General features: G+C 43.4%; 1 protein-coding gene across 1 annotated transcript in view; it reads right to left on the bottom strand.

Moving 5' to 3' along the window:
* The window catches only part of LOC141806807 (gamma-aminobutyric acid receptor subunit rho-2-like), a 73,494-nt gene that overhangs the window by 39,693 nt on the left and 6,808 nt on the right, over positions 1–26,993 (bottom strand).

The following is a 26,993-nucleotide window of genomic DNA, read 5'->3' as shown; positions in this document are numbered from 1 at the left end:
ACCAGTCACCACTCTACCTGCGCACCCGGGTTCAATCAGGCTTATTAAGAGGCAGGATAGAGGCTCTGCAGAGTGAAGACAGGAGTTCTACTACCTTGGTACATCAGCCAACTCGCCTGTGTTTTGTGTATTTTCAGGGCTTTTGTATTTCATGTGACCTGAGCTCTCAATAATTACCTTGTTCTCTCCTTTTCCCCCAGTGCCTCCTCGAGCATCCTGCTCCCAGCCCTCAAGGATCACTCTGGCTCTGGCTCTTCACGTTCACTTGCACTTGTTTCAACAAAACCCTTTAACCGGTTCCCTGCCTCAGCTCACTTTTGGGTCCCAGCTCAACAACAGGTCTTATGACTGTAACACTGTAGGTGTTGTTTAAACATCACAGTGTATGGTGAACTCTGTTTTAACATCTGCTCCTATCTCATAAAGCCTCATTGTGCCTGTTCCTCTATTATGAGCTTCACAATCTGACATAAATTCAGGTGTTAACACAGCAGCAAGGCTCTGCAGCTCTTGTTTTGTGTCTGGTTGTAGAGATGAGCTATCAGCATCATCCTGCTATAACACTTAGTCATCAAAGTGTCAGATCTGTCACACTGTTTTAGTATTCTGCATTTCCTGTTTTATTTTGTTAACCCTTGTCTCTCATCTTTTTAGTTCTTGTCCAGCCGTCTCCCTCACCGTTGGTCACAGGGTCCCTCCCCAATCCTAGGCTGTTTGCCAAATCCCAGGTACCTTGCCTTGCCTTGGTCTGATGTGGGCGTGGGCAGGCACCCACATCATCAGTCGCTGCCTAAGTGGTGTTCCAATGTTCATGTCCTCTGGAGGCATATGTCCTCCGTTTGGTTAGCATGTGGCTAATTGACCAAGGATACACTAGTGTATCCTTCGTAGCCTTGCCACAGCTATAAATACCCAACATGCAATGCGTGAATCTACAAAAAAGGAAAAAATAGAGAGAAAAGAGAGACGCCAGTGGGGGCGCGTGGTAAATTCCAATTCTAAAGCAACAAAAGAGACCTCTGAAAACAACTTATACCATGTCCAACACTGAACTCTTTTGTGTGTCACTCACGTAACTATAATTACTGAGAAGCTGCACCTGCAAAGTGTCAATGATGTAACAATAAAAAAGCAAAAAGCGTACAAAAGTGGCAAGCTATGACAATATTTGTAGCCCCTTGAGCATACAGTCTACTCCCACGTTTGTATAAACTTTCAGAGCACTGTCCACAGTGCATCACACTATGTGGGACAATGTATCTCCAATTACATATACATTTGTGACAGGAATCTGATGGTAAAAGACATGCCTTTGTAGGCTGTTCCATTAGCATCTTCTTTTGAGCAGAGGCAGGACACTTGCCTTGGATTGGAAGGAAGTGGCTTCGGAGGCTCTGCCTTCAAAGGCAAGACAAGGTACCTGGGCTTTGGGAAACAGCCCTAATGTGTTGCAGCAGTGTCATGTGATGCTCACTTCCTTTTCACTCTCAAGCCCTGGCGTTCCCTCACTTCTCTGCCTGATTGTCACCAGCCCTGGTGATAGATACATCTGGACGTTTTTGATTGGCTCACTTTTAAAAGATAGTCTCAGTGATTCGGATGTGATGGACTCTTCTCTGTGTGCTGGGGTGGAGTAAACATCAATCTGTCCTCCTACAGCTCTGAGCTCTGTGGTTGACTCACCGAAACCCTGCTGCCATCATCACAACTGCTCAGGGTTTAAGACTGTGTAGAGACCACTAACCTGCAGTTCCTCTTTCCTGCTCCTCTGTCGTTCCTGTGATTGATGGATCCAGGATGAAACAGCTCATTTCAACACACAGCACCAGAAACTACCTGATGAACAACTTAACCCTCAGCAGTCAAAACCAGGTTCAGCACATGCTGCAGTCCATTGCAAACTAAGGACATTCTCTCCAGGTTTCCCTAAGATACTGAGTCAATATGATGAGTAAGACTAATCAGAGACAGACTGACTGACAGGAAGTCTGACTGTTTTTTAACTGTCTCACTCAGTCAGATGGAAACGTCTTTTTGTTGCTCCTCTTATCATGGTTTACTGATTGCACCGAAGGAAGAGAGAAAATTTATTCACAGTTAAATCACTGAGCGCGATGAACATCACCCGCCAATGCAATTTCCTGTTTTCTATTAAACAAGAGTACACCTGGAAAATTCAAGCCCAACATGGTTCAATAACTTACCACAGCCACAGATAACAAGTGCAGGCTGTTGTTGTGAGATGACAAACTGTCACAGGATTCAGCGCTGACGTCTCTATAACCTCTCAGGTGAAAAACAGCGTTAAAACAGAAACCATGGATCCAAAGATGAAGCCGTCACGTTGGAATAAAGAGGAGACACACACACCTGTAACAAACAGGTGGCAGAGAGTGAAGAATGGAGGATTCATGATCCTCTGAATAACTGTTTCTTCATTTATCACCTGCTTGCCAAATTTCTCCCTGAGACGATAAACGTTGAGGACGGGCTGTGCCTCAGCAGCCAGTGTATTTTTCAGAGGAGCAGGAAATTAAAGTGTCAGATTTATGAATGGTGTTCTGTGACCGCCTGTGGCTCAGTTTCACAGTTACTCACACAATCACAGCTGATGGATTTCTGCCTGCGACGACCACGCTGAGATTCAATTGAACAAAGATGTTATCTCAGTGTTGTTTTTTCTGCTGCATGTTTGATCCTCCCATCCAGGGACAGGTTAGATTACTGTTCACACACAATGCTGCATGGTAGCTACCTTAAGCAGAGCCAAATCTATCTGTGTAATTAACCACCCAGGTAGGGTTCAATCATTAAAAATGTCCCTACATGTAAAGCATTTCTGCCCTCAGTACAAGTAATTTAGTTCCTTTATTGCCCCTCAATATCCTCATTTTAGGCCATTCTTAAGATCTTGTGAAACGCTCCGTTTGGAGAATGACCTCCAGTAACCTCGCAACGTCACAGCCCTTTGTGCTCTGATTGGTCAGTTCTATCAGAGGGGCGGAGGGGGTAGAGCCAGGGGGCGGTTTTTGCAGCATGGCAGTATTTACAAAATTGCCACATTGAATGGAGCAGACCGAGTGAGTTTGCTGTTTGCCAAAACTTCACCGTAAGGCATTGATAGCACTAATAAAATGGCAGAGTGTAGGATACGTCCTTTTGTATTGGACCCCGAGTCAGACCCGGACGGTTCTGCAGCTCAGGAGGAAGAAAATCCACCTGGACACAGATCATCTCAGGACGCTTCAGTGTGGTGAGTCAAACCGGTACTGTAACATGTATAGTTTATACGTGGAAATATAGGCAGACTTCACCAATAAACTATTTCTATAACAGGGCTCTCATTTTTTGAAAATTCAGGGGGTGTAAGGTCTTTATTATATTATATGTAAGTATTAAATCAGGGATCAGCATGATATGTCCCCTTTAACATTTGAAACAATGCGGTACTGATGCCCGGTACTTGTCAATCGGTACCGGTACTCAAAGGTACCAATTTTCAGTACTTTTTTGTTTTTATGTGGTAAAAAATATAACATTTGTCATCAATCAAGTTACCAAATAGTAGATGCTCCTTCCAGTGAAGAGACATGATGCACATTTTGCAGCCAGTTTAGGACTTTTCTCATTGGTGTGTGTGTGTGAGTGAGTGTGTATCCTCCAGTTGGGACAAAGTGTCATTTGCAGAGTAACAGCTGTCTGATGGCGTAACAGATTGATGCCTGTGCTAATCTAAGCTGTAAACAGGAGGAAGCGCTGCCAGCTTAATCTGCTCATCACCGCTGGAGGCCGGCCTGCCCCTGAAGCCAGGCAGCAGCATCAGGCTAGGCTAACGCTGCTGGCCTGCTGAACTACACTGGAGGCTGAAGCTAAACTACAACCACCTCGAACTAAGCCCACATCAGCAGATGGTATTTGGGTGCTATTGACCCATCATCCAACAGGGAGGGCTGCTGAAAGCTTACGCCAAAAATAAAAAGCGGAAACAAAATTTGACAACTGTTGGTGGAGAGTGACACACGAGAGGAGCATCACAACAGTCTAACCTCTTCAGCAGTCTGTGCAGGAACTCAACAAAGAAAGGATGGATTTAAAGCCAGCACACAAAGCAGCATCTGTTGATCTGAATCAAAGGGTTACTCGGCTTTCTTTTGATCCTACAGGCGTGATACCATCTTCAAATTGAATCTGCTCAGTTCTGACATCAAACCAGCAGCAGCAGCAGCAGTCACAGCCCTGATCTTTGGCAGATACCATCCCACGTTATTTTGGGAAGTGCGGAGGACGATGTTCATACCCTTCATTTGTAATAAGAGTTTTTAAGTGCCTCTAAACAGAATAAAAAATTGTTTTGGCTGTGGCAGTGATGCATCCATGTTCTGCTAACCTTTCATGGAGACAGGAAGATTAGAAGCGGCTCAGTGGCAAAGCTCCCCGCGTGCAGCAGGGAGTCACTTTAAAAAGCTCAGAGCTCTGAGACTTTCAAAATAAAACACTTGACTCATCTGAAGCAGTTTTATCTCCTTTCAGAGGCAGTACTCTTCAAGGTTATTATTGCTGCAAATGATCATAACAAAAAGCCCCTCAGCTGCTTGGCCTTCACTGACACACCAACACCTCCAACCAAAAGAACTGACTCTGCAGAACAAACTGTGCAGAAAACTTCAGAGTTTTATGAAGAGCAGGAGAAAGGGCGCTGAAGAAAGGATCACAATGAGCTCAGCCTGAGAGCAGAGCCTCCTGACACAACCTTTAACCAAGACTTCCTTCCTGTGAGCCACAGCATGTTAACAACAACTGTGTGATGTGCTGGATGTGTTCCTCCTGCTGTTGCTCACCATGAGACAGTTGTTTTTACTGCAGAAAAGCTCAAGCTATTGCAAGCAGATATTTTGCTCCTAGCTTCTGTGTCATCTCCTCAGCTTCACTCATGAGTGTTTGCATTTTATCACAATAAGTCGCACTGGGCTGTGTATTTCTCCTCAAAGCATTCAAGTTTTTTTTTTTTTTTTTTTTTACCTGTCTAAAATCTTTCATTTAATCTCTTAAAGCTGGGCTTTAGGGTCAAATTTGATCAAGTGTTTTGAGATGGATTTTATATATATCAGCGTGGGTCAGAGAAATGATTGTTTTGGGGTATCTTGAACTGTACAGGCCATGTTTGTGGGTCAGTGGTGACAGAATTTGAGGGGGGCCTCAACACCGTCACAGGAAACCATGCTGTGAAGTTACAGTATATAAGGGTTACCTCACTAAAGACTGAAAATAAATGAGTGACTGATAATATTCTTATATTCTGTGTCTTATTCTGCTGGTGGACATTTTAAAGAGACTGTGAGGACGATCTGTTTGAAGCAGACTGCAACAGAAATATTCTGCAGTACAGTAACAGTACCTTAGGTTGGGATCACCATTTCTTTGTTAAAGTCAACTTTTTACCAGATCCAACACCCCGAGGTAAGTTATTTATCAACAGTTAGGTAAAGCTACGCTATAGAACGTGACAACAAGCTAACTTTGTCAGTTTGTACTGTAGTTGAGCAGCCAGCTGTATTTAGCTCAGCTAGCAGCCCGGTGCTCTAAGACATGTCTGTAATGTGTAACGTTAGTAAATCCTGGTTATGTCCTGCCAGTCATCTACCAATCAGAGCTAACGTAACCTCACTCTTCATTTTATTGATAGACTCTCAAGTTTGAACAGACCACTGCAGAATAACAGCTGACTGTGGGTTGGAATCAACATTAGCACAAACAGTTGAACACCTGTTTTTGGCCTTTAGCTTATGTTTTAGCCCTCAGCCAGTGATTAAGCCTAAAGCACTTATTTTGGCCTTAAGCTTGTGTGTTAGCCTTGGGGCCAATGTTTTAGCTTTTAGCCTGTGTTTAAGCCTTTAGCTCATGTTTTAGCTTTAAGCTTGTGTTTAAGTCTTAAGGTCTTGTTTTGGCCTTGAGTTTGTATGTTAGCCTTGTGTCAATGTTTTGGCCTTTAGCCTGTTTTTTAGCCTTTAGCTAATTTTTTAGCCTTTAGCTTGTGTCGATGTTTTGGCCTTTAGCCTGTGTTTAAGCCTTTTGCCTGTTTTTTAGCCTTTAGCTCATGTTTTAGCTTTTAGCTTGTGTCGATGTTTTGGCCTTTAGCCTGTGTTTAAGCCTTTCGCCTGTTTTTTTAGCCTTTAGCTCATGTTTTAGCTTTTAGCTTGTGTTTTAGGCTTAAGGTCTTGTTTTGGCCTTGAGTTTGTATGTTAGCCTTGTGTCGATGTTTTAGCTTTTAGTCTGTGTTTAAGCTTTTAGCTCATGTTTTAGCTTTAAGCTTGTGTTTAAGTCTTAAGGTCTTGTTTTGGCCTTGAGTTTGTATGTTAGCCTTGTGTCGATGTTTTAGCTTTTAGCCTGTGTTTAAGCCTTTAGCTCATGTTTTAGCTTTAAGCTTGTGTTTAAGTCTTAAGGTCTTGTTTTGGCCTTGAGTTTGTATGTTAGCCTTGTGTCGATGTTTTAGCCTTTAGCCTGTGTTTAAGCCTTTAGCCTGTTTTTTAGCCTTTAGTCTGTGTTTTTAGCTTTTAGCTTGTGTCGATGTTTTGGCCTTTAGCCTGTGTTTAAGCCTTTAGCCTGTTTTTCAGCCTTTAGCTCATGTTTTAGCTTTTAGCTTGTGTCGATGTTTTGGCCTTTAGTCTGTGTTTAAGCCTTTAGCCTGTTTTTTTTAGCCTTATGCTCATGTTTTAGCTTTTAGCTTGTGTTTTAGCCTTAAGGTCTTGTTTTGGCCTTGAGTTTGTATGTTAGCCTTGTGTTGATGTTTTAGCCTTTAGCCTGTGTTAAAGCCTTTAGCCTGTTTTTTAGCCTTTAGCTCATGTTTTAGCTTTTAGCTTGTGTCGATGTTTTGGCCTTTAGCCTGTGTTTAAGCCTTTCGCTTGTTTTTTTAGCCTATAGCTCATGTTTTAGCTTTTAGCTTGTGATTTAGCCTTAAGTTCTTGTTTTGGCCTCCAGCTTGTGTGTTAGCCTTGTGGCCATGTTTTAGCCCTTAGCCTGTGTCTTGGCCTTTAGCTTGTATTTTAGTCTTCAGCTTGTACATAAGACTTAAACTCATATTGAGGTCTTTAACTTGTGTTTAAGCCTTTAGCCTGTGTTTTAGCCGTTAGCTTGTGTTTCAAGTTTCAGCTCGTGCGTAAGCCTTTAGCTCATATTTAGGTCTTAAGTTGTTTTTTAGCCTTTAGCCTGTGCTTTAGTTTTACTTATGGTTTAGCCTTTAGCTCGTGTTTTAGCCTTTAGCTTGTGCTCTATCGCTCTCCTGTTAATCTTTCTTCTGCTCTTCTGTCCTTTTTCGGTCTGACAGTTAGGCTCCAGTGTCCACCATCACTACAATATTAATCACAGAAATCATTTTCAGCAGTGAAAAACATAGCTCTCTCTTCTCTCTGATAAACTTCATCAGCTGGCGTGGTGTTGTCATAGAGACTTCCATGTGCTTCAGATCACTCTGGTCATGTCTCACCTGATGCAAAGCTGAGAAGTAGTATTTCGGAATAACCTGTATTATTGATGCTGATAATCTCATTTTAAAGTGTGGGTTATGATCAGGAATTTATCAAGAAGGGAGACTTTTTTTTAAGATCACTTAGAAACTCCTCACAGGGACTTTCTGATCCCTGCAGCCTCTGATCAGAGGAGACACATGAGGAGTCAGTGCTGTTACACCCTGCAGCTCGTTGTCTTTATCTCCATTAAATCAAAATCAAACAACACCTGGCTGCAGCAGAGGGAGCACACACACCTGTGCACACAGCAGACAAGTTTGTCAGCTTTAATATTCTGCAGCTTTTTCCATCAGATGTGATGTTATTGAGCTCATCCATCCTCTGCGTCACAGCCTCGTTTCTCTGCAGTCTTCTCTGAGTCTGCATCAGTGAAAACTCTGCTGTCAGGCCAGTTTGGTTACAGTAAACACAAACACGGTCAAATCCAGGGGAAGAAGCAACATGGTGATGTACTCATTAAGAGAAAAGACACATACACATACAGTCTGTGCTGCTGTGTGTTAAGTCTGAACACCATATCACTCATTCCAGAAACAGCCTGATGTCTGCGTGACGCTTTATTCCATTGATCTAACCTCCATCTTCATCATGTCAGCCTGTGATGCTGCTTGTTGACAGACAGTTTGATAATCCAGACCTAAGAGAGAGTTGTTGACGTTCTGCGGGGTGAACAGAGCTTTAGATTTATACAGGCAGCCTATGCACAGTCCATATGTGCTTTCTGTTTTTGGGTTCATACTCTCGGACACGTCCTGGTAAATAAATCTGTGTGCCTTTGAGCGCAGGGTGGAGGTTATATTAGAGTAATAGGCTGCAGGAACAAGCCCACCTCTGACTTTATGACCTTTGGTAAATCCGCAGCGCTGCTAAGCCCCCACATTTTCTGAAAAGCACACAGAGCTTTGGGTTACAGTTAACAGATCATAACATGAGCCGCTGTGCAGAGCGCATACATCAAATGATCCGGCTGATGGGCTTTCTCTCTCTTTGCCCTCAGCGTGGATTAACAACCAGCTTAATGTGTTATCTTACCCAGGATTAAGAGCAGTAATACACCCCACACGTTAACCCCCCACCTCTGTTCACTCAAAGATCTGATCCAGATCTCTGAGTACAACCAGGCTCCGCTGAGATCAGGGTTTATGTGGGCAACACACGTGGTCTGAAAGTGGAGGGTCGGGACAAACAACTTAACGTTTACCAGGCAGAGAGGGCAAACTGTGTTTACACTGGAAGCATGATCTCTACACGTCTGCACCAGCTGATGAGAGTGGAAAGATGGCGTCACCACTGTGGATGTTCTGACTGTGTCAGAGGAGTGTTAGCCGCAGTTGGCATCGGCACTGAAAAGATTGCGAGTGCTGTATTTTGATTGAGCTGGAGAAAGTTTCCCTAACCCAGAGCTCACACAATGAATGAAAGAAAGCACTGAGTCTCAGCTTCTTATCAGCCTCCTTTTTTAGGTAGCAGGCTGAGGATTTTAGCAGCCAGTAGTGTGTTAGGGAGAGCATCCTGAGTAAGACATCATTTCAGGGACACAAGTTTGACTAAAGACAGATGGACCTCTGTGGTCAGTCCAGAGAGGATGCTGAGTCTGACAGCCCCGTGGGTGATGAAGACTTTAACATCATAAGGATATTATACACTGCAACAACTGAAATCTAAGCAATCTAAAAAAGCTGTTGCTTGGCACCATCCAAGGGGCTCCAAGAGCCTGTTGCAGCAGCTTTCTATTCGTTGTTTTCTCATCTTTTTTTTCTTGTCTTTTTTTAATTGGGGTCTTTCATTACTTTTTATGTCTCATTTGTTGGCCATGGATACCAAACTAGTCACATTTGCAGTAGTGCTTTTACTTTTTTTTGCTCTTGTGTGTGAGATCCCATGTGTAACCATGGTTGCATTGTTAGCAGCCTGTAATATGTCGATGCTAACAGGTGCTAGGGCTGGTGTTCTCCATGAGCAGGCCAGGGGTCTGCAACCTGCGGCTCTGGAGCCACAAGCGGCATTTAAGCCTCCTTACCGTGGCTCCCTCTGGCCTTGACAAGAACAAACAAACAAACAAATAAACAAACAAACATAAAAAACATGATAATTAAAAGTTATTCCTTAATCTAATTATTATTTTTTGTTTTGTTTGTTTTGTTTTGTTTCACAGCTATCCTGGAGTTCATGGTGATACCTTTATCATTGAATTTAGAAGAAAGTTTGAATAACTTGTCAACTAAAATTTGCATATGATATGTGGAGAGAAATTAGTTTCTAGGCTGCAGCTGTATATTTTTTGTATATTGAAGTAGGCCAGTTTTTATATTATCAATTTTACACAAATATGAAAAGGACTCAAAAAGGCCTGTTACAGCAGGAAATGAAAGAACTGGTCAATAATGTAACAAAAGTGCTGGCCCGTAGTATAATAATAATTAAAAAATAAAAAATAAGTTGTAAAACCTGAATTGCAATAGGCAAAAAAAATTAATACGTATGGGTATTATAATATTTTCTCTCCCTTTTTTGTATTCCATTGTGAGTCGTCATGTTTGGGCCTGTAACAGGGTTTGCTTCAGTGTTGAATTAATTGCAAAGTTGGCCTACAGATGCAGACTACACTTCTGTTTGGGGTTTTCAGACAAAGAATAAAACACATAAAACTTTACAAGCTGTATTGTTTTGCTGCTCCAGACAACTTTTTTTTGGTTGAAGACAGGGCAGTTCACACTTAAGTTATTGCTGTGAATGCAGCAATGCATTCACAGTATATGTTCTTCTGTGACAAAAAAATTTATTGCTGTGAATGCAGCAATGCATTCACAGTATATGTTCTTCTGTGACAAAAAAATTTATTGCTGTGAATGCAGTAATGCATTCACAGCATATGTTCTTCTGTGACAAAAAAATTTATTGCTGTGAATGCAGCAATGCATTCACAGTATATGTTCTTCTGTGACAAAAAAATTTATTAGGGGCTCGGGCTTCGAACGAGCCCCTCTCCTGCATAGCAAGCTATGCAGGAGAGGGGCTCGTGGCGAAGCCACGAGCCCCTAATGCTCTTCCGTTCGTCGCTTTTTAGGGGCTCGGGCTTCGAACGAGCCCCTCTCCTGCATAGCAAGCTATGCAGGAGAGGGGCTCGTGGCGAAGCCACGAGCCCCTAATGCTCTCCCGTTTCGCCTTTTTTTTTCTTCATCATCTTCCGGCCAAAATTTTGGCTCGCTACTCCTCCAAGGGCTTTGAGAAAACCCCCACAAATTATACATCAAAATGTGCGGCTCGGCCGGGAATGGTGTGCTATTATTTTTTTCACCGAATCGCCAAATTTTGGCCGACTTATGGGCCAAAAACGGTGAAAAATCCCTCATAGAGAATGAATGGGGAACCTAGGAATCTCTCCCTCTCGCTGCCCAAAATTTCCACTAACTTTGAGATGCTAAGGCTTTGGCATACTTCCACTTACAGGCATCATTTTCGCTTTAAAATGTTCACTGATCTTTCAGCTCTATGAGTATGACTTTACTTTTTTGATATCTATTACAGTTTTTGAGATTTTACTGTTGAAGCAACATAAACTTTTTGGTTTTTGCCCTGAAACCTCAGCTCCTCCAGTGCGGAATGTCTGAAAGTAGAGTGAGAGAGGCGGCTGATGACAGGTTGCAGCATTCTCCAATGAATTGTCACAACTTCCAAAATCTTCACAGCAGAAAAATAAAAACTACATTGTGAAGTTCCCTGACATCTCCTACTTCTTACAAAGGGAGTATTTTACCCCAAAAATGTACTGTTTTGCCAAAAAATGCCTCAGTGTGAGTGAAACCGTCACATCCCTGTAATCTGAAGTAATGTTAAAATCTGACCTATATTTCTCATCAACTTGATTCCTAACTACTTTTATACATCACCCTTCTGCGGTCAGTTCTAATCCTACCAGCTTGTAAAGCATATCATCTTGTTCATCAGAGTCTCCAGATTCTCACAATGTTTTTGTTTTTCTTCTAGCCCTTAGGGTTTCAGCGTAAATGCAGTTTGTTCGGACCTATGTCTAGCCCAAAAATCCAGCTTAAGATCAGTGGATACAAAGGAGTTCCAAAGTTCAACTGCCACTTCACACTCATTATGACATCATGATGATCACCATGGTAACCACACAGCTGTGGGTAATCACTGATTAGGTCATTGAGGGACAGGGAAACACATGTGTTTCTTTATTATGCCTAAACAGCCAACCCAAACTTTCTTCTACACACATACACACGTACAGCCAACCCATACACACACACACACACACACACACACGTGCGCGTGCGCACAAACACACACACACACACACACACACACACACACACACAGTTTTTTTTTCTGGGATTGTAAAATATGTCAGGACGTAGAGTCAAGAAGTGATTAGACTCACAAAAGAAAAATGAAGTTATTAGTTTTGATACCTGGCGCCACTCAGATTCTCCCAGAATCCCTCACAGTCTGTACTGCGCAGACTCTGGCTGCACAACTGCTGCCAATGGCTGCGCCTTTGACGGAGGTATTTTGGCTTCGCCACGAGCCCCTCTCCTGCATAGCTTGCTATGCAGGAGAGGGGCTCGTTCGAAGCCCGAGCCCCTAATAAAGTTATTAGTTTTGTTACCTAGCACCACTCAGATCCTCCCAGAATCCCTCACAGTCTGTACTGCGCAGACTCTGGCTGCACAACTGCTACCAATGGCTGCACCTTTCACAGAGGTATTTTGGCTTCAGAACTGTACAATGGCGGAGCCACGCTGTGACTCTATACAGTTTATGTTTGGGACGTATTGCTTTGGAGCTAGAATAGTATAGATATGAAAGTGTGTACACACACACACACACACACACACACACACACACACACACACACATACACACACACACAAACATGGACCCCCTTTCCTTTCAATACGCTCTTTCTCTCCCTCACCCTCTCTCTTTCTCTCCCTCTCTCTGGCTCTCTCTCTTTTCTCTTTACAGCTCTCCCTCTGTCCCTCACACACACACACACACACACACACACACACACACACACACACACACACACACAGGGCAGAAAGTATCACACTTTAACAGCATTTGACTTCCATTTCCCTGAGTCAGCTCCTTATTTTCCCAGATTTTTTTCTTTTAATTTAAATTCCTTCCTTTAATTCCTGAATTTATTCAGCCAGTCAAACTTTTAAATCCTATTTTAGATTACACTGATTCATGCTTCATCATCATTCTTTTTGTCAGAATTTCAAGCACCTTTACACCCTGATTTCAAAGGGAATGTGTTGGGAATCAACAGACTCCACCAGCTCTCTGATGGCAGTTGGTAAACAATGATCACCATGGCAACATCTGGCTTCAGATGGGCCTCAGCCTACAGGCTTACATGGTTAAAAAACTCACACACAGGACACACAGGATTACATTTTAACAGGGTTTAAGATAGCCAACTTACTTTTCCCCTCAGTCAGGTCATTATTTCCATCAATGTTCTTTAAAATTTGATACATTCCTTTAATTTTTGAATAGACGCAACAATTTCAACTTTAAATTCCTTCATCCATTCCATTTATTCGACCATTTATTTCCTTTCATCCAAGAGTACATGGCAGGCTAATTCAGCATTCTGCATTAGCATTTCAGTGCAAGCTTTCCAGGAGTTCTTAAAACAATTTTCAGACATATCCTCATTCATTCATGTTCAGCATTCTGCATTAGCAGTTGAGCGCAAGCTTTTACAGGAGTTTTTAAAACAATTTTCTGACATATCCTCAGTCATTCATGATCAGCATTCTACATCAGCAGTTGAGCACAAGCTTTTCAAGACTTCATTCAACCATTTTCAGACAAATCTTCAGTCATTCATGTTCAGCGTTCTGCATTAGCATTTCAGTGCAAGCCTTGCATGACTTCATTCAACCATTTTCAGACATATCTTCAGTCATTCATGTTCAGCTTCTGCTTTAGCATTTCAGCGCGAGTTATCTAAGACTTCATTCAGCCATTTTCAGACATATCTTCAGTCATTCATGTTCAGCATTCTGCATTAGCAGTTCAGCGCAAGCTGCTTCAGCATTCTGCATTCACAGCGCAATTTCTTCAGAAATTGCTTTTCTAGTTTATCTAAATATTCTTGAATGTTTTGTACTGTATACTTCTTTGTTTTGCTGCTGTTACTCTGATTTTCCCTTTGAAGATCAATAAAGTACATCTATTCTATTCTATTCTATTCTATTCTATTCTATTCTATTCTATTCTATTCTATTCTATTCTATTCTCATTTTCCACTGCGTATTTGGGTCCAGATTGCAGGGCTGTAGTGCCATCAACAAAGACCAGTGGTCCCTGTCCACAGCCACTTCCACCAGCTCCTCTAAGGGGATACCAAGACGTTCCCAGGCTAGTCGAGAGATATAATCTCTCTCCATGTCCTAGGTCTACCCTGGGGTCTCCTCCCAGCTGGACATGCCCAAAACATCTCCCCCAAGGAGGCGTCCAGGAGGTATCCTCACCAGAGGCCTGAACCACCTCATCTGGCTTCTCTCAAAGTGAAGGAGCAGCGGCTTTACTCTGAGTCTCTCCCGGATGTCTGAGCTCTGAAGCCTATCTCTAAGGCTGAGCCCAGACACCCTGCACAGAGAGCTCATTTCAGCTGCTTGTATCTGCAATCTTCTTCTTTCAGTCACTACCAACAGCTCATTGGTAGCTGCCTCAACTTTCTCTTCACCACAACACCGCCCCGATCTGTCTGTCCATCTCTTAATCTATTTTTCCCTCACTCATGAACAAGACCCCGAGATACCTGAAGTCCTCCATTTGGGACAAAGACTCTCTCCCGACCTGTAGTGGGCAGTCCACCCTTTTCTGACTAAGAACCATGGCCTCAGACTAAGAGGTGCTGATCTTCAACCCGGCTGCTTCACACTCAGCTGCAAACCATCCCAGTGTGAGCTGGAGGTCAGTGCTCGATGAGGCCAATAAGACCACATCATCTGCAAAAGGAGAGATGGGATCCTGAGACCCCTGAACCTGACTCCTTCTGCCACTTGACTGCACCTGGAAATCCTGACCATGAAAGTAATGAACAACAGCTATTCTATTCTATTCTATTCTATTCTATTCTATTCTATTCTATTCTATTCTATTCTATTCTATTCTATTCTATCATATTCTATAGGTGTTTTTGTCTTAATTGTAATAATTAATAAAGCCCCTTAATTCAAAATAGTCTTATTATACTTGATATGAGCCACAGTTAACTGACAAGTCCAGAAACATGTCTTATGTAGAGATATCAAGAGACAAAAATGAGGTGTGAATTGCTTGAAGCAGGTGAAAATATCTGCCAGTGGGCTGAGAAAAATGTGCTCATCAAGTTTCTTGAAACTGAAGTAATGTCTCAATACAAAACTTTTCTCTCACCCCACTGGCAGATGTTTTTACTTGTTCCAAGAATTATAGACCTCATTTTTGTCTTTAACTAACTTCAAGTAAGACATTTTTCTAGACTAGTCAGGTGAATGGCTCATGTTGAGTCGCAAAATTTTTTTTTATTTTTCCACTGAAAATAAGACAAAATCACTTGATTATATTTTTAAGTTTTTGCAGTGTAGCAGCACAGGAGAGCTCTCCAGCAGACTCAGAGAACTTACAGGGACTAATCAACCTGATGAGCCGGCGTTTGGAGGGTGGGAAGAAGAAAACTTAAAAACACTGGGACAATATGTGAACTCAAACAGCTCACCTCAGTCACCATCGGGTAAAAACTGGAGCAGACTGCACAGAGAAGCAGAGCCTCAGACGGAGCACAGAGAGACACACATGATGCACAGGCCTTGGTGCTGTTAGTGGTCCATTGTCACTGAAATCCCCCTTGAGAGTGATGATTCAGAATAACAAAAGCAAAACACAAAGAGTGTTTGAGCCCTGTGAGGCCTCGAGGTGGAGGTTGAGGCTGTTAATATGAAAGAATCTTGAACTGTGGGAGCTCTGCAGAGACTTGGTGGCAGCACCTGAGCTATTTTTAGCCCCCCTCCCACTGTGACCTCCCGCTCTGCGTCTGAAGTGTCATCACTCTCAGGGAGGAGAGGCCACCGCGCTGTGAGACTGTTTCATGTCTTTCTCAACGAGGTGCATCTTCAGAGGAGGAAGATTAGCCTCCTTCTCTCAGAGCGGAGGTGTGGGTGTATCGCAGAACGCAAATATCTCTCTAACAGCGTACGTCAGGAAGGGTAACTAGCTTCTTTGATGAGGAACAAGAGCTGCACTCTTCTGAGAGTGTGAACAAAAGCTCAGCCTTGAGCCGCTTCTGAAGTGTCTCCATCACAAAACATCTCTATCTTAAGCCTCAGCCCGGCCTTCCAGCGCTGAAAAGATGCACGAACACATGGAGAGAAGGCAGAACCACACCACTGGGACCTTTAAAAGCCTTAAAACTAGCAGAACAATCTCTGAAAACTCGGTGCATCTGTCACACTGAGAAACTCATCATGGAGACGCAGATCTGCAGATTAGTGACATTGTCAGCCTGGATAAAAAGCTCTCTATGCGTGTATGAGTGTATTCAGATTGCAGTCACAAGCCGGTGATGGAGCGGCAGAGATGAAGCAGGAGAAGCTCCAGGCTTTGGGATGATAGATACTTTAAACGTGTATAACATCAAAGAGGTTAACATATCAAGGACTGTGCATCAAAGGCGAGTTCATTATGAGACAGGAGGGCAGACAGACGTGTGGGTGAGAAACACGCTCCCACTCTCCCACTCGCCTCTCTGCCTCTCATCGCTGTCCTCACGCAGGTTCAAGCACCGCGTCCAATGAAGGGTTAACAGGCACTCAACCATTTCACACACGGAGGTCAGTTTACAGTTCATGAAGAGAAGCACTTAGACCGACAGTAAAACGTGGTCTGTGGCGTTAGGTGAGCTTTCTCAAGCCTTGAACAAACTCTGGATGTGAGGGGGAAAAGCACCTTTGGGTGAAAATGTTGAAAATGTGACAGGAAGTCTGCAGTGCATGGATATGAAAAGGCAAGGGGTGAACAAAGCGCTCAGGGGTCAATGCGTTCACGAAATAAAAGAGTTTTAAAGGGTACTGCACAACAGCCCTCACTCTGGATCCTTCCTGGCTGCCAGCAGGGGGCGACTCCATGAGCTGACAAAGGACGAGGAGTATTCACAGCCTCACAGACGGCCGGCTTGAAATGACCATCACGTTCACACAGCTACCAACGGCCTCAGGAGCTGGGGAGCCTGGAAACCAATTATCGTGGTGTATTGTTCTGAAGGTCAGAGGTCACAGAAACGTTCAGTATCATCCTCTTAGGACCAGGAACTAATGCCTGTTGTAATTACTGTGTAAGTGCTGCACTGTAGCGTCTATTTTTAGCACATCAGCAGTGGGGATTCCCTCACAGTGATACACACTCCAGAAAACATTTTCCTGTTCCAAGATGGCAGCACGAACAGATGCTAACTCTTTAGCGGCTTTTAGCATTGTTGTTGTTCTTAGCAGACGCCGTCATTCAGCAGAGTAGATGTGCTGATTCCTGGGTTTTTTCACTAGTTCTCACTGGTGTGGAGTGTTTTCGCCGCTCTCCCCCACAGAGTCTTGGGTGTTTCCCTCTCCTGCACTGGCTCCCTCCTGCAGCTGCACACCTGTTCCCCATCACTCTCATCATCATCATTTAGGCTCTGGGAGGAGAGGAGTCCAGCGCCAGAGTATTCCCTCTTCTACTGTGGTATTTTGGCTACTCGTGAGCTGGTTACAGAAAGTTTCTTGTGTTTGAGATTACATTGTTCTAATTTCTGTTGTCTTCTCTATTTTTTCCAGTGCCTCTGCGAGCCCTCTGCACACTGCCCAAGCTCGACCATTCTGCCAAGCTCTCGTCCCTTCACCTTCTGGATACTCCCTCCCCTTGGACACTAGATGCCTCAACCTCACCATTCACATTCCCTCAGAAAACAAAACCACTTCAACTTAGGCCTGCACAATATATTGTTTGAACATCGCCATCACAATATCCACATGTGCAATAGTCACATCGCGCGTGTGATGTGACTATTGCATTTCCCCCATTTATTGGAGAAATGGAAAAAAAGCAACTGAAATTGAAACCTATTCTATTTTGTACAGAGACATGGCCTCCTGGATCCCTTTCATATACAGCAATCTTCATCATTAACAGATAACCCCCTTAGCCTGGATTAAATGGTATTATAGGAATACAATGGTGTCATTGTGAGTCAACCAAATTCTTCCCAAACACAGCTATTGAAGTCATCTGGTGAAAACTCCTCTATCTTTAATAATGCAATATATATCGCAAACCCCCCCAAAATCGCAATGTCAGTTCCAATATTGTGCAGCCCTACTTCGACTGCTTCCTTTGTCTTTGTTGCTTTTGGATGCTGGTTAATTTAGCTGGTTTACAAACCATAACAGTCGAACCGTTCCACCAAGCGGTTCGGTGCGGTTTCTCTCAGTACAGCATGCTTCTTGTGGCGTTTCCTTTAACCAAGACTGGGACAGATCCCCAGATTACTGACCTGTACCGTCCCACTTTTTGGTACCCTTCTGTTGGGGTGCCTGATATACCGATCCGTCCCCAGAAGGTGGAGTTGGAAACACTGCAGTCTGTTGATTGGTGGAAAGAATCATCACTTCCTGTGTGACGGGGATAATAAAGAACAACATATAACCCTGCCAATGTCTAAATCTCCAGCCGACCTTCTGATAAACTGCTGGACATCGTTTACTGTGTTGTGTTTTTCTCTTTGTTGGATTTATTAGCGGGGTACACTGTGTCACTCTGCTATGCCTCTTACTTAGCTGACGCTATTGGCATCCAGCTTACACGCCCCCTACCCAGAAGGGCAGGGTTGGCTGTGGAGACACAAACAGGATCAGGATCAACTGATCCAACATGTACCAAACTGGACTGATTTAACCGGACTGCTTGATGGAAGTGAGGCTTAAGTTTTGAGGACTTTATTCCTGTGGAGACTTGTCACTTTCCCTAACCACGCTGAAATGACGTAGACAGCAGAGACAGAGCAATAAGACGAGGGGGAGGATGTGGACCCACAGTGAGGTCAAAACAATCAGCTCCTCCATGAAACTTAAGGTTTTTGAAAAAAGGGTCCAGAGTGCTGTTAAACACATCAATGAACTTTAACTCAGCTTTTCCAAACATCCTAATTTTATTTTGGATGATCACATTATTCTACTCTCCACACAAAAACAAAACAGTTTTACAGACACCAAAAACTATCAGGGTCAGGATCCTTACTCCCCCTGATGCTAACAGTCAGCTGTGAGTCCTTTTTCTGCTGATCACAGCGTAGTTTGTTAGTCTCGTCTCTTGAGGAATCACTGCCCATTCTTCTTCAGCAAATCTGTCAAGCTCCAGATCTGATGGTCCTCTTCTGGAATGGACCCTGGTCTTCAGTTCAGCCCCCCTTACAGGTTTTCAATGGGGTTTTATTCAGGATTTTGGAGCTAGTTCTCCTCCTGGAGCCATGTATGTTTTATCTTGTAATCATGTAAAGCTGCGTTTCCACCAAGCAGTCCGGTTCAGTTCAGTACGGTTTGGCACGATTTGGTGCACTTAAGCCTGATCCTGTTTGCGTTTCCATAGAAAACTGTGCCCCCTCATCATAGGCCGCGTGTAAGTCGGATGCCAAAAGGCACAGCTGTTAAACAATTGTGTGACGCCGTAGCAGTGCAACACAGTGTACCCCGCTAATAAATCCAACGAAGAAAAAAAACGCGACACAGTAAACAAAGAGCACAGATGGAAGACATGTAGCATTACGTCCTCTCTGTGATTGTCATGTAGCTCTTTGATACAAAGAACAATCAAGCTTTGTTTCAGAGAAAACTGTGTGCCACCAGGAGAAAAACAGCCACTGTCGCGGGGTAAGTGACAATTCCTTTGACCAATCAACGGTCTGCAGTGTGTTGCTCCACCGTCTGAGAGCAGATCGGTTCAGTCTGGCACCCCTACGGAAGGGTCCCAAAAAGTGGGACGGCTCGTCTCGGTTATTTGGGGGCTCTGTCCCGGGATTAGTCAGAGGAAATGCCACAAAATGCCTGCCGTACCCAAATGAACCGAACCAGTCTGCTTGGTGGAAACGCGGCTTAAGAAGGCAAGGCCACGAACCCAGACCCGGACCCAGTTTTGATTCAGAGTACTTGAGGTTCTCTTTCCAAATCTTCACATACCCTTCTTTGTTCATGATTCAGCCTCCCTGAGGACAGTCCCGGTTCCAGACTGGGTCCTGAAGTGTCCCCTCATTATAACAAACTGTGAGCGTTAAAAGTTAAAGCTGAGCAGCAGTTCAGGCTTGGCTCAATAAAAAGGTCAGCTCTTTAGGGGGTGATGGTCCTGACCCTGGTAGGTTTTGTTTTTGTGTAACCATTTTTTTCCTGTGTGCAGAGTAAAACAATGTAAACTTCCAGAACAAGGATGTTTGGAAAAGCAGAGTTAGAATTCACTGACCTTTTCAACAGCACTTGGGATGATAAAAACTTAGAGTTTGAATCATTTTGACCTCAACTGTACATGCTAGGCTAATGGCTAACTCCTACAGACTGCTGGTCCCAATCCTCTGTCTCACCAGTTTCTGGTTACATGACAACTTAATGGACCAGCTCAGATTACCTGGATTACCACCCAGGATCAACTCATTGCTGAAGACTGTAGCTTCTAAAAAGCAAGTGGGCATCTCCACCCCTGCGTTAGACTAGCACCCAGGACCGTTTCAACATGGCTCCCTGTGCATGTATAAACCCTGTGGTCTAATAAAGAGCCATTTCAGTTTCACAGAATTAAGATCTTTCTGCTCCAAACGCTCAAACTAAGCTCAACAAACGCCGTCGATGGCGTGATGATAGATGCCTTTAAAAGTGTTATGGAAAGAATCCAGGAACAACAAGTCAGGGTTTGTTTTCCTCTGCTGCACTGACGCTGTCGACCTTTTTATCTGCCTCCTCTTTGTCTCCCCAGAGAGTGAAGCAGAGTGAGGCTGCTGTCGGAGTCCTACATTTCTGGGAATTCATTCTCACGTCACTGCAGTGAGACTTCAAGTCTGCGTCTGAAGGACGGGGGATCCTGTTCCTGAAGCTGTTTCAATGGGATCTGCACACACTTGAGGCCAGAACTGAACTTAAAACTTCCCCTAAGCTATTTGAAATGATCCATTCTATGAGCCTAACTCGCTTCAAATACGACACAAAGCACCGCGGAGCTCGGAAACTTCTTTTCCAGCCTCACCTGGCAGGTGACGGTCAGAAAGCCAAACTGGAGCCATAAAGGGATCAATCAGTGCTGTCATACCGACCTGATGTTTCTGTGTAAACTCTGTTCCCATTAGGAGCCTCAAAGATGACACCACAGGCTTTATTTTTAGTGCATGATTGAGCTGACACGGCAGTCTGTCAATACACGAGAGACGTGAGATGGAGCATGTCTGATAGAAAGAAAAGTCACTCTTCATCCCAACACGAGGCCCTGAGGTCAATAACAAGTTAGCTCATTAATGTTTGTGATCCCTGCTTTTTATAGACGACCCTGACGCTTAAATGTGAAAACAGAGAGACGAACAGGAACAGAGGCATTTATCCCCACCACAAAATGAAGACAAGACGGCGAAGATCCAACACTGGAGTTAGAGCTGAAATGATACCTCGAATAATTTGAGGCACTTGATTACAAATAATGATCGAGGAATTTTCTCTGCCTCGAGGGATCATTTAATCTTAAAAAGATCAAAGAGTGGTGTCTAAAATAGAGCTGACGCTTTATTTAGTGAGTTATCAGCCTCCTCAAGCTACCTCTTTTTCAAAAAAAGACTAGCAACAGATTTTAGCTTCTTTTCTGGAGTTTGGAGACTGACTGTCTTTACATTCTGTGTTACTAGGATTGAAAGCATATATTGATCTGCATAAGCCGCTTTTCAACTAGGGATGCACGATATTACCGGCACAATATCCGTATCGGCTGATAAAAGCTTAAAAAAACATGTTTATTGGTATCGGCAGATATGAAAATTTCTGCCAATGCACAGCGGACAAGGTGCTATCCAGTTAGGATTATTATTATTTTCCATCTGAAAAATAAGCTCCTTAAATAAAATGTAGCACTTCATTTATTTGCACTGCAGAGCTCTGTGTCTGTCACCAGGTTGTTACAGTAGCTCTAAAATAATCAGATGCAACTTGGTTATGTTTAAAAATACATTGTACATTTAAAGTTCATGTGATCTAAAGAAATTATTTTTCTGTATTTCAATTCTGAATGTCTTGAGTTTGAAAAAATAATACATTTCTTATTTATGTTCAAATCAAAATGTTTTTTGTCTTGTTTTCTGTGCGTTTCTTAAACAAATAAGACCGTCACAATAAGAGTAACATATAAATGCCAGTACAGGATAGACTTAGCTTTCTTTACAGTGAAAAACAAAAACAAACTTGTGATTATCGGTATCGGTATCGGTATCGGTATCGGCCAAAAGGGGTTTAGATATTTCGGCATCTTGAATATCTGCAAAAATCGAATATCGTGCATCCCTACTTTCAACGTGCCGCACATGCTGAGCCCCTCCCCTATCCAAAATCACTCACAGACTGTCACAGACGGACGTCTCACTCGCAGCAGTCTCTCAGCACAGCTACACTGGCTGTTTGAACTGTTTTCATGCACTCTTCAAAGTCTGTTTCGTTTGACCAGTGTGACAACAAGACTCTCTTCTCCTCGTTGGCATCTTAGGAGAGGTGGCCTTCAGCCCGGTGCACTTCATACACACTCACAAACGCAGACATCTGTATGATCAGTGACATACGATCACTGTGACCACTTCTCCCAACAGTCATTTTAGACAATAGCTGGGGTGTCAGAGGGCTGTGTCGCACCTAAACAACTTAGTATGAGCCTAAAAGTCACTGAAGTTGTAGCAGTGTTCTCTGCGCCTCATTGTGCCAGCAGGTATATTATAGCATGGCTTAAATGGCCAGTGTGGCCACTGCACAGGAGACTGCGTATGAATGAATAGTGGACGAGGATCGATATTTTAACATCTCAAAAAGAGTCAACCAAACAAAGTTTATTTGTAGCTCTTAACACTTTACCAGTGTGCAGTGTTCCCCTACCATTGTATGAGGGGAGGCAGCCCGCCTCCCCAACAGAGGCACCCGATCACATACAGATCACAGCAGAAGTGATTTAGACTTCCCTCTCTCATGAATCAGGTCAACACCTTGTTTTTTAATCTAACAGACTAAACAGCCTTGTGTTATTTATCTAATTTATTGACGGGATGTCATTTCTACACCGTCAGGTTGACATTTCTCCTCACAGAACATCACCGAAAGAGCGCGTGATCTTTATCATGGCTCCAATGCGTTAACATGTGCGCGCATTTACACACAGACACGCTCACCCCCACCCAAGGCAGTTAACCTAGGGGAAACACTGGTGTGATATTATACGCTTTCTGACCCTCATACGATGTTATTCCTCTCTCCTTCAGCGTCCAATGAAAACTAGTTGTTAACATCATTTAGTGATTTAGTTAATCCGTCAAACACAGGACTGGAGAGTGAAGAAGATGAAAACAAAAACATAATAGAGCTAACTGGGCAGGTGTCAAATTTAGCCCACAGGTCAGTGAAGGATAAAATATCAAGTAGTAATGGAGCCATATGTGCTTCAATATAGCAGGGATCATCACTTTAGTCTGAACACTGACTCAAACTCTTTCAAGAATGTCTTATTCCTAGTTAAAATGTCTCATATCTAGTCAGATTGCACAAAACTTAAAATTTAAGTCACTTGGTTTTACATTGCTTGAAACTATTTTTTTTTTAATAACTGCTCTTTAACTAAACCAAGAATTGCTTTTTCCCATTACTCGATTAATGGATGGAATTTTCAGTAGAATACTCAAATACTAAATTACCCTCAGCCCTAATTGGAGTCTTTACACAAGACTGCAGGAACAGTCCGAGCCCTCAGACAGGGGTCACCAAACCATGATTAGCTGTGAGACATTCATTCATTCATTCATTCATTCATTCATTCATTCATTCTTTCACTCATTCATTCATTCATTCATTCATTCATTCATTCACTCATTCATTCATTCACTCATTCATTCATTCATTCATTCATTCATTCACTCACTCATTCATTCATTCACTCATTCATTCATTCATTCATTCACTCATTCATTCATTCACTCATTCATTCAGTCATTCATTCATTCATTCACTCATTCATTCATTCTTTCATTCATTCATTCATTCATTCATTCATTCATTCATTCACTCATTCATTCATTCATTCATTCATTCATTCATTCATTCATTCATTCATTCATTCTTTCATTTACTTTCCAAACCACTTATCCTGTGCAGGGTCACAGGTGGCTGGGGTCTATCCCAGCTGTTATTGGGCAAGAGGCAGGGTACATCCCGGACTGGTCACCAGGCAACCACAGGGCTGACAAATACACACACACACACACACACACACACACACACACACACACACACACACACACACACACACACACACACACACACAATACTATATGTTTTAAAATTCATAATATAACTGTTGTGTAAAAATACTTCTTTGAGGTCAGCCATTTTTGTCATGGTTTGTTTTGATATGCCTCTGAGTCTACTCACTTTCTGACAGCGAGCAGGTGAAATTTTTTTGAGCAGGAGAACAATGACAGTAGTTGTCTGTTCCCTCAGATCCTGAGTGCGCTCAAGGCATCAAGCCACAATATTGCACACGTGGGCAGAGGTTTTCTGCATGAGTGCTTTGAAAACTCTCGCAAAAGGGATTATCTGTTGGAATTGCGGGCACAGCCCCTCATTTTTGCTGTCATATTTTGGCTGTGTAATGTCGCCATTGTGGGGGCAGGCGGGGTGGCTTGAGCTCATCGTAGCTGTCTTTGGTTTACCTGGCTGACACCTGGTGATTTAGAGTGACCAGTCACTCTGAGGAGTATGGTTTTGGAGGGAACATGCAAACGCAGAAAGCTTCTCGCATGAAACTGCAGCACAGACCACTGAACCGCTACTGTGTTCGTAAAATTCCAGTCGATTAAATGTTCCTTTATCAAGATCTATGTTGTGTCATTAAGCAGTGCCAAGTTCTGTTTCAAGGAAGAAGGTGATTTAAGGGACTTTGAACCTTGCATGGTTGTTGGTGCCAGACGGGTTGGTCTGAGTTTTTCAGAAACTGCTGATCTCCTGGGATTTTAACCCACAACCATCTCTAGGGTTTACAGAGAATGGTCCCAAAAAGAGAAAATATCCAGTGAGCGGCAGTTCTGTGGGACAAAATGCCTTGTTGATACCAGAGGTCAGAGGAGAATGGACAGACTGGTTGGAGCTGATAGAAAGGCAACAGTAACTCAAATAACCACTGGTTACAACCAAGGTCTGCAGAAGAGCATCTCTGAACACACAACACGTCCAACCTTGAGGCAGATGGGCTACAGCAGCAGAAGACCACACCGGGTGACCCTCCTGTCAGCTAAGAACAGGAAACTGAGGCTACAATTCACACAGCAACACCAAAACTGGACAATAGAAGATTGGAAAAACGTTGCCTGGACTGATGAGTCTGGATTTCTGCTCCACATTCAGATGGTAGGGTCAGACTTTGGCCTCAACAACATGAAAGCATGGATCCATCCTGTCTTGTATCAACGCTTCAGGCTGCTGCTGGTGTAATGGTGTGGGTGATACTTTCTTGGCTCACTTTGGGCCCCTTAGTACCAACTGAGCATGGTTTAAAGTCCACAGCCTACCTGAGTATTGTTGCTGACCATGTCCATCCCTTTATGAGCACAGTGTACCCATCTTCTGATGGCTACTTTCAGCAGGATAACGCTCCATGTCATAAAGCTGGAATCATCTCAGACTGCTTTCTTCAACATGACAATGAGTTCCCTGTACTCAAATGTCCTCCACAGTCCCCAGATCTCAATCCAATAGAGCACCTTTGGGATGTGGTGGAACGGGAGATTCTCATCATGGATGTTCAGACCACAAATCTGCAGCAACTGTTGATGCTATCATGTCAATATGGACCAAACTCTCTGAGAATGTTTTCAGGACCTTGTTGAATCTATGCCACCAAGGATTGAGGCAGTTCTCCAGGTAAAAGGGGGTCCAACCTGGTACTAGCAAGGTACTCCTAATAAAGTGGCCGGTGAGTGTAGTTTGTTTTTGAACGAGAGAGTAGCAGCACAACCTCGCTTGGCAAGATTGGAGTGTCGACTAAACGATGAGCAGTTTGTGAAATCCCAGTACCGTGTGGACCTGAGTTTCTTCCTGCCCTTCTCTTTTTTTTTCTGCTGCTTCAACCAAGCTGCATGGACCCCAAAACCATTACATGTTGTAGAATTAGCCGTGAAGCCTTTGACCTGAAGCTGCAGAGCAAAGAGTGTTACCTGCTCCTCATGGCAGCGTGTCAGTGCAGCTGGAGTGTTTGAGGTAAAGGCACAGAAACGTTGAACTTAACGGTCTGATTTATGAGCCACACGGAGGGTTTCATGGTTTCAGTCTCACATTAAAACCTTCACACTTTACCTTTTCTCCCTGTCTCATGTCTTTCTTCTACTTCTTATACCACAAAAGACTCCACAACACAGAGAAAACATTATCTTCAGTGAATTAAGACTCCTTTAGATCTTAGAGATTAAAAAGAGATGGGTGGTTGAACTGCAGCTGAACACCGAACATCTGTGTGGCTTCATGTCTGATAGGTTCCCTCCAGTAAACAGTCTGAGGTCTATAAATAGGAACCAGAAACCATAAGTCAGAAAGCATAATCCTCTGCTGCACTGATTGCAATCACACTTTGTCATCCGTCTCTCGTGAGTCTGAGACTTTTTCTGACATCACTGCAGAGACTTTAACTCTCAGCCTGGAGGACCAGGGATACTATTTTTAGAGCTCCATTTTAACCCGACCTGCTGCAGACTGAGGCCAAGGTCAGAATCGATTTTCAAGAACAGCAAACATGGAAAACAACTTCACAGAAACCCAAACAGAAATGGACATCGCAGGATTCTCTGTGACTTCACTCTGTGCTCTTAAACTTCCACCTCCAAGTCTTTCCTCTGCCAGCCGGCCAAAGCTGCAGGTTAGACCAATCATTACCAAATTGACTGGGTGATTATCAGGATATAAAACAGCAAACACAGGTCAACATGCCACAGGAGAGGCCCCTTACCATGATTACAGAAGGAGAGCAAGGTTTTCAGTGCCCTGCTTTAACCATGTGACCTCTAACTGAACACAGGGGGAGTTTTTCATTTAGATGAAGGAGATGAAAACAGATGTGATAAATTCCCCTCCAGGCGATGCTGGGATGTCTGGTTCAGTAGAGGGGTTCAGACAGACAGATGGACTCGCATACGGACAGGAAAACATGAAAACACAACGC

Source organism: Halichoeres trimaculatus, unplaced genomic scaffold, assembly GCF_033239565.1.
Source record: "Halichoeres trimaculatus isolate MK-OKI-2021-1 unplaced genomic scaffold, fHalTri1.1 fHalTri1_scaffold_17, whole genome shotgun sequence".
Classification (NCBI taxonomy): domain Eukaryota; kingdom Metazoa; phylum Chordata; class Actinopteri; order Labriformes; family Labridae; genus Halichoeres; species Halichoeres trimaculatus.
This window is presented reverse-complemented; position numbering and strand designations above follow the sequence as displayed.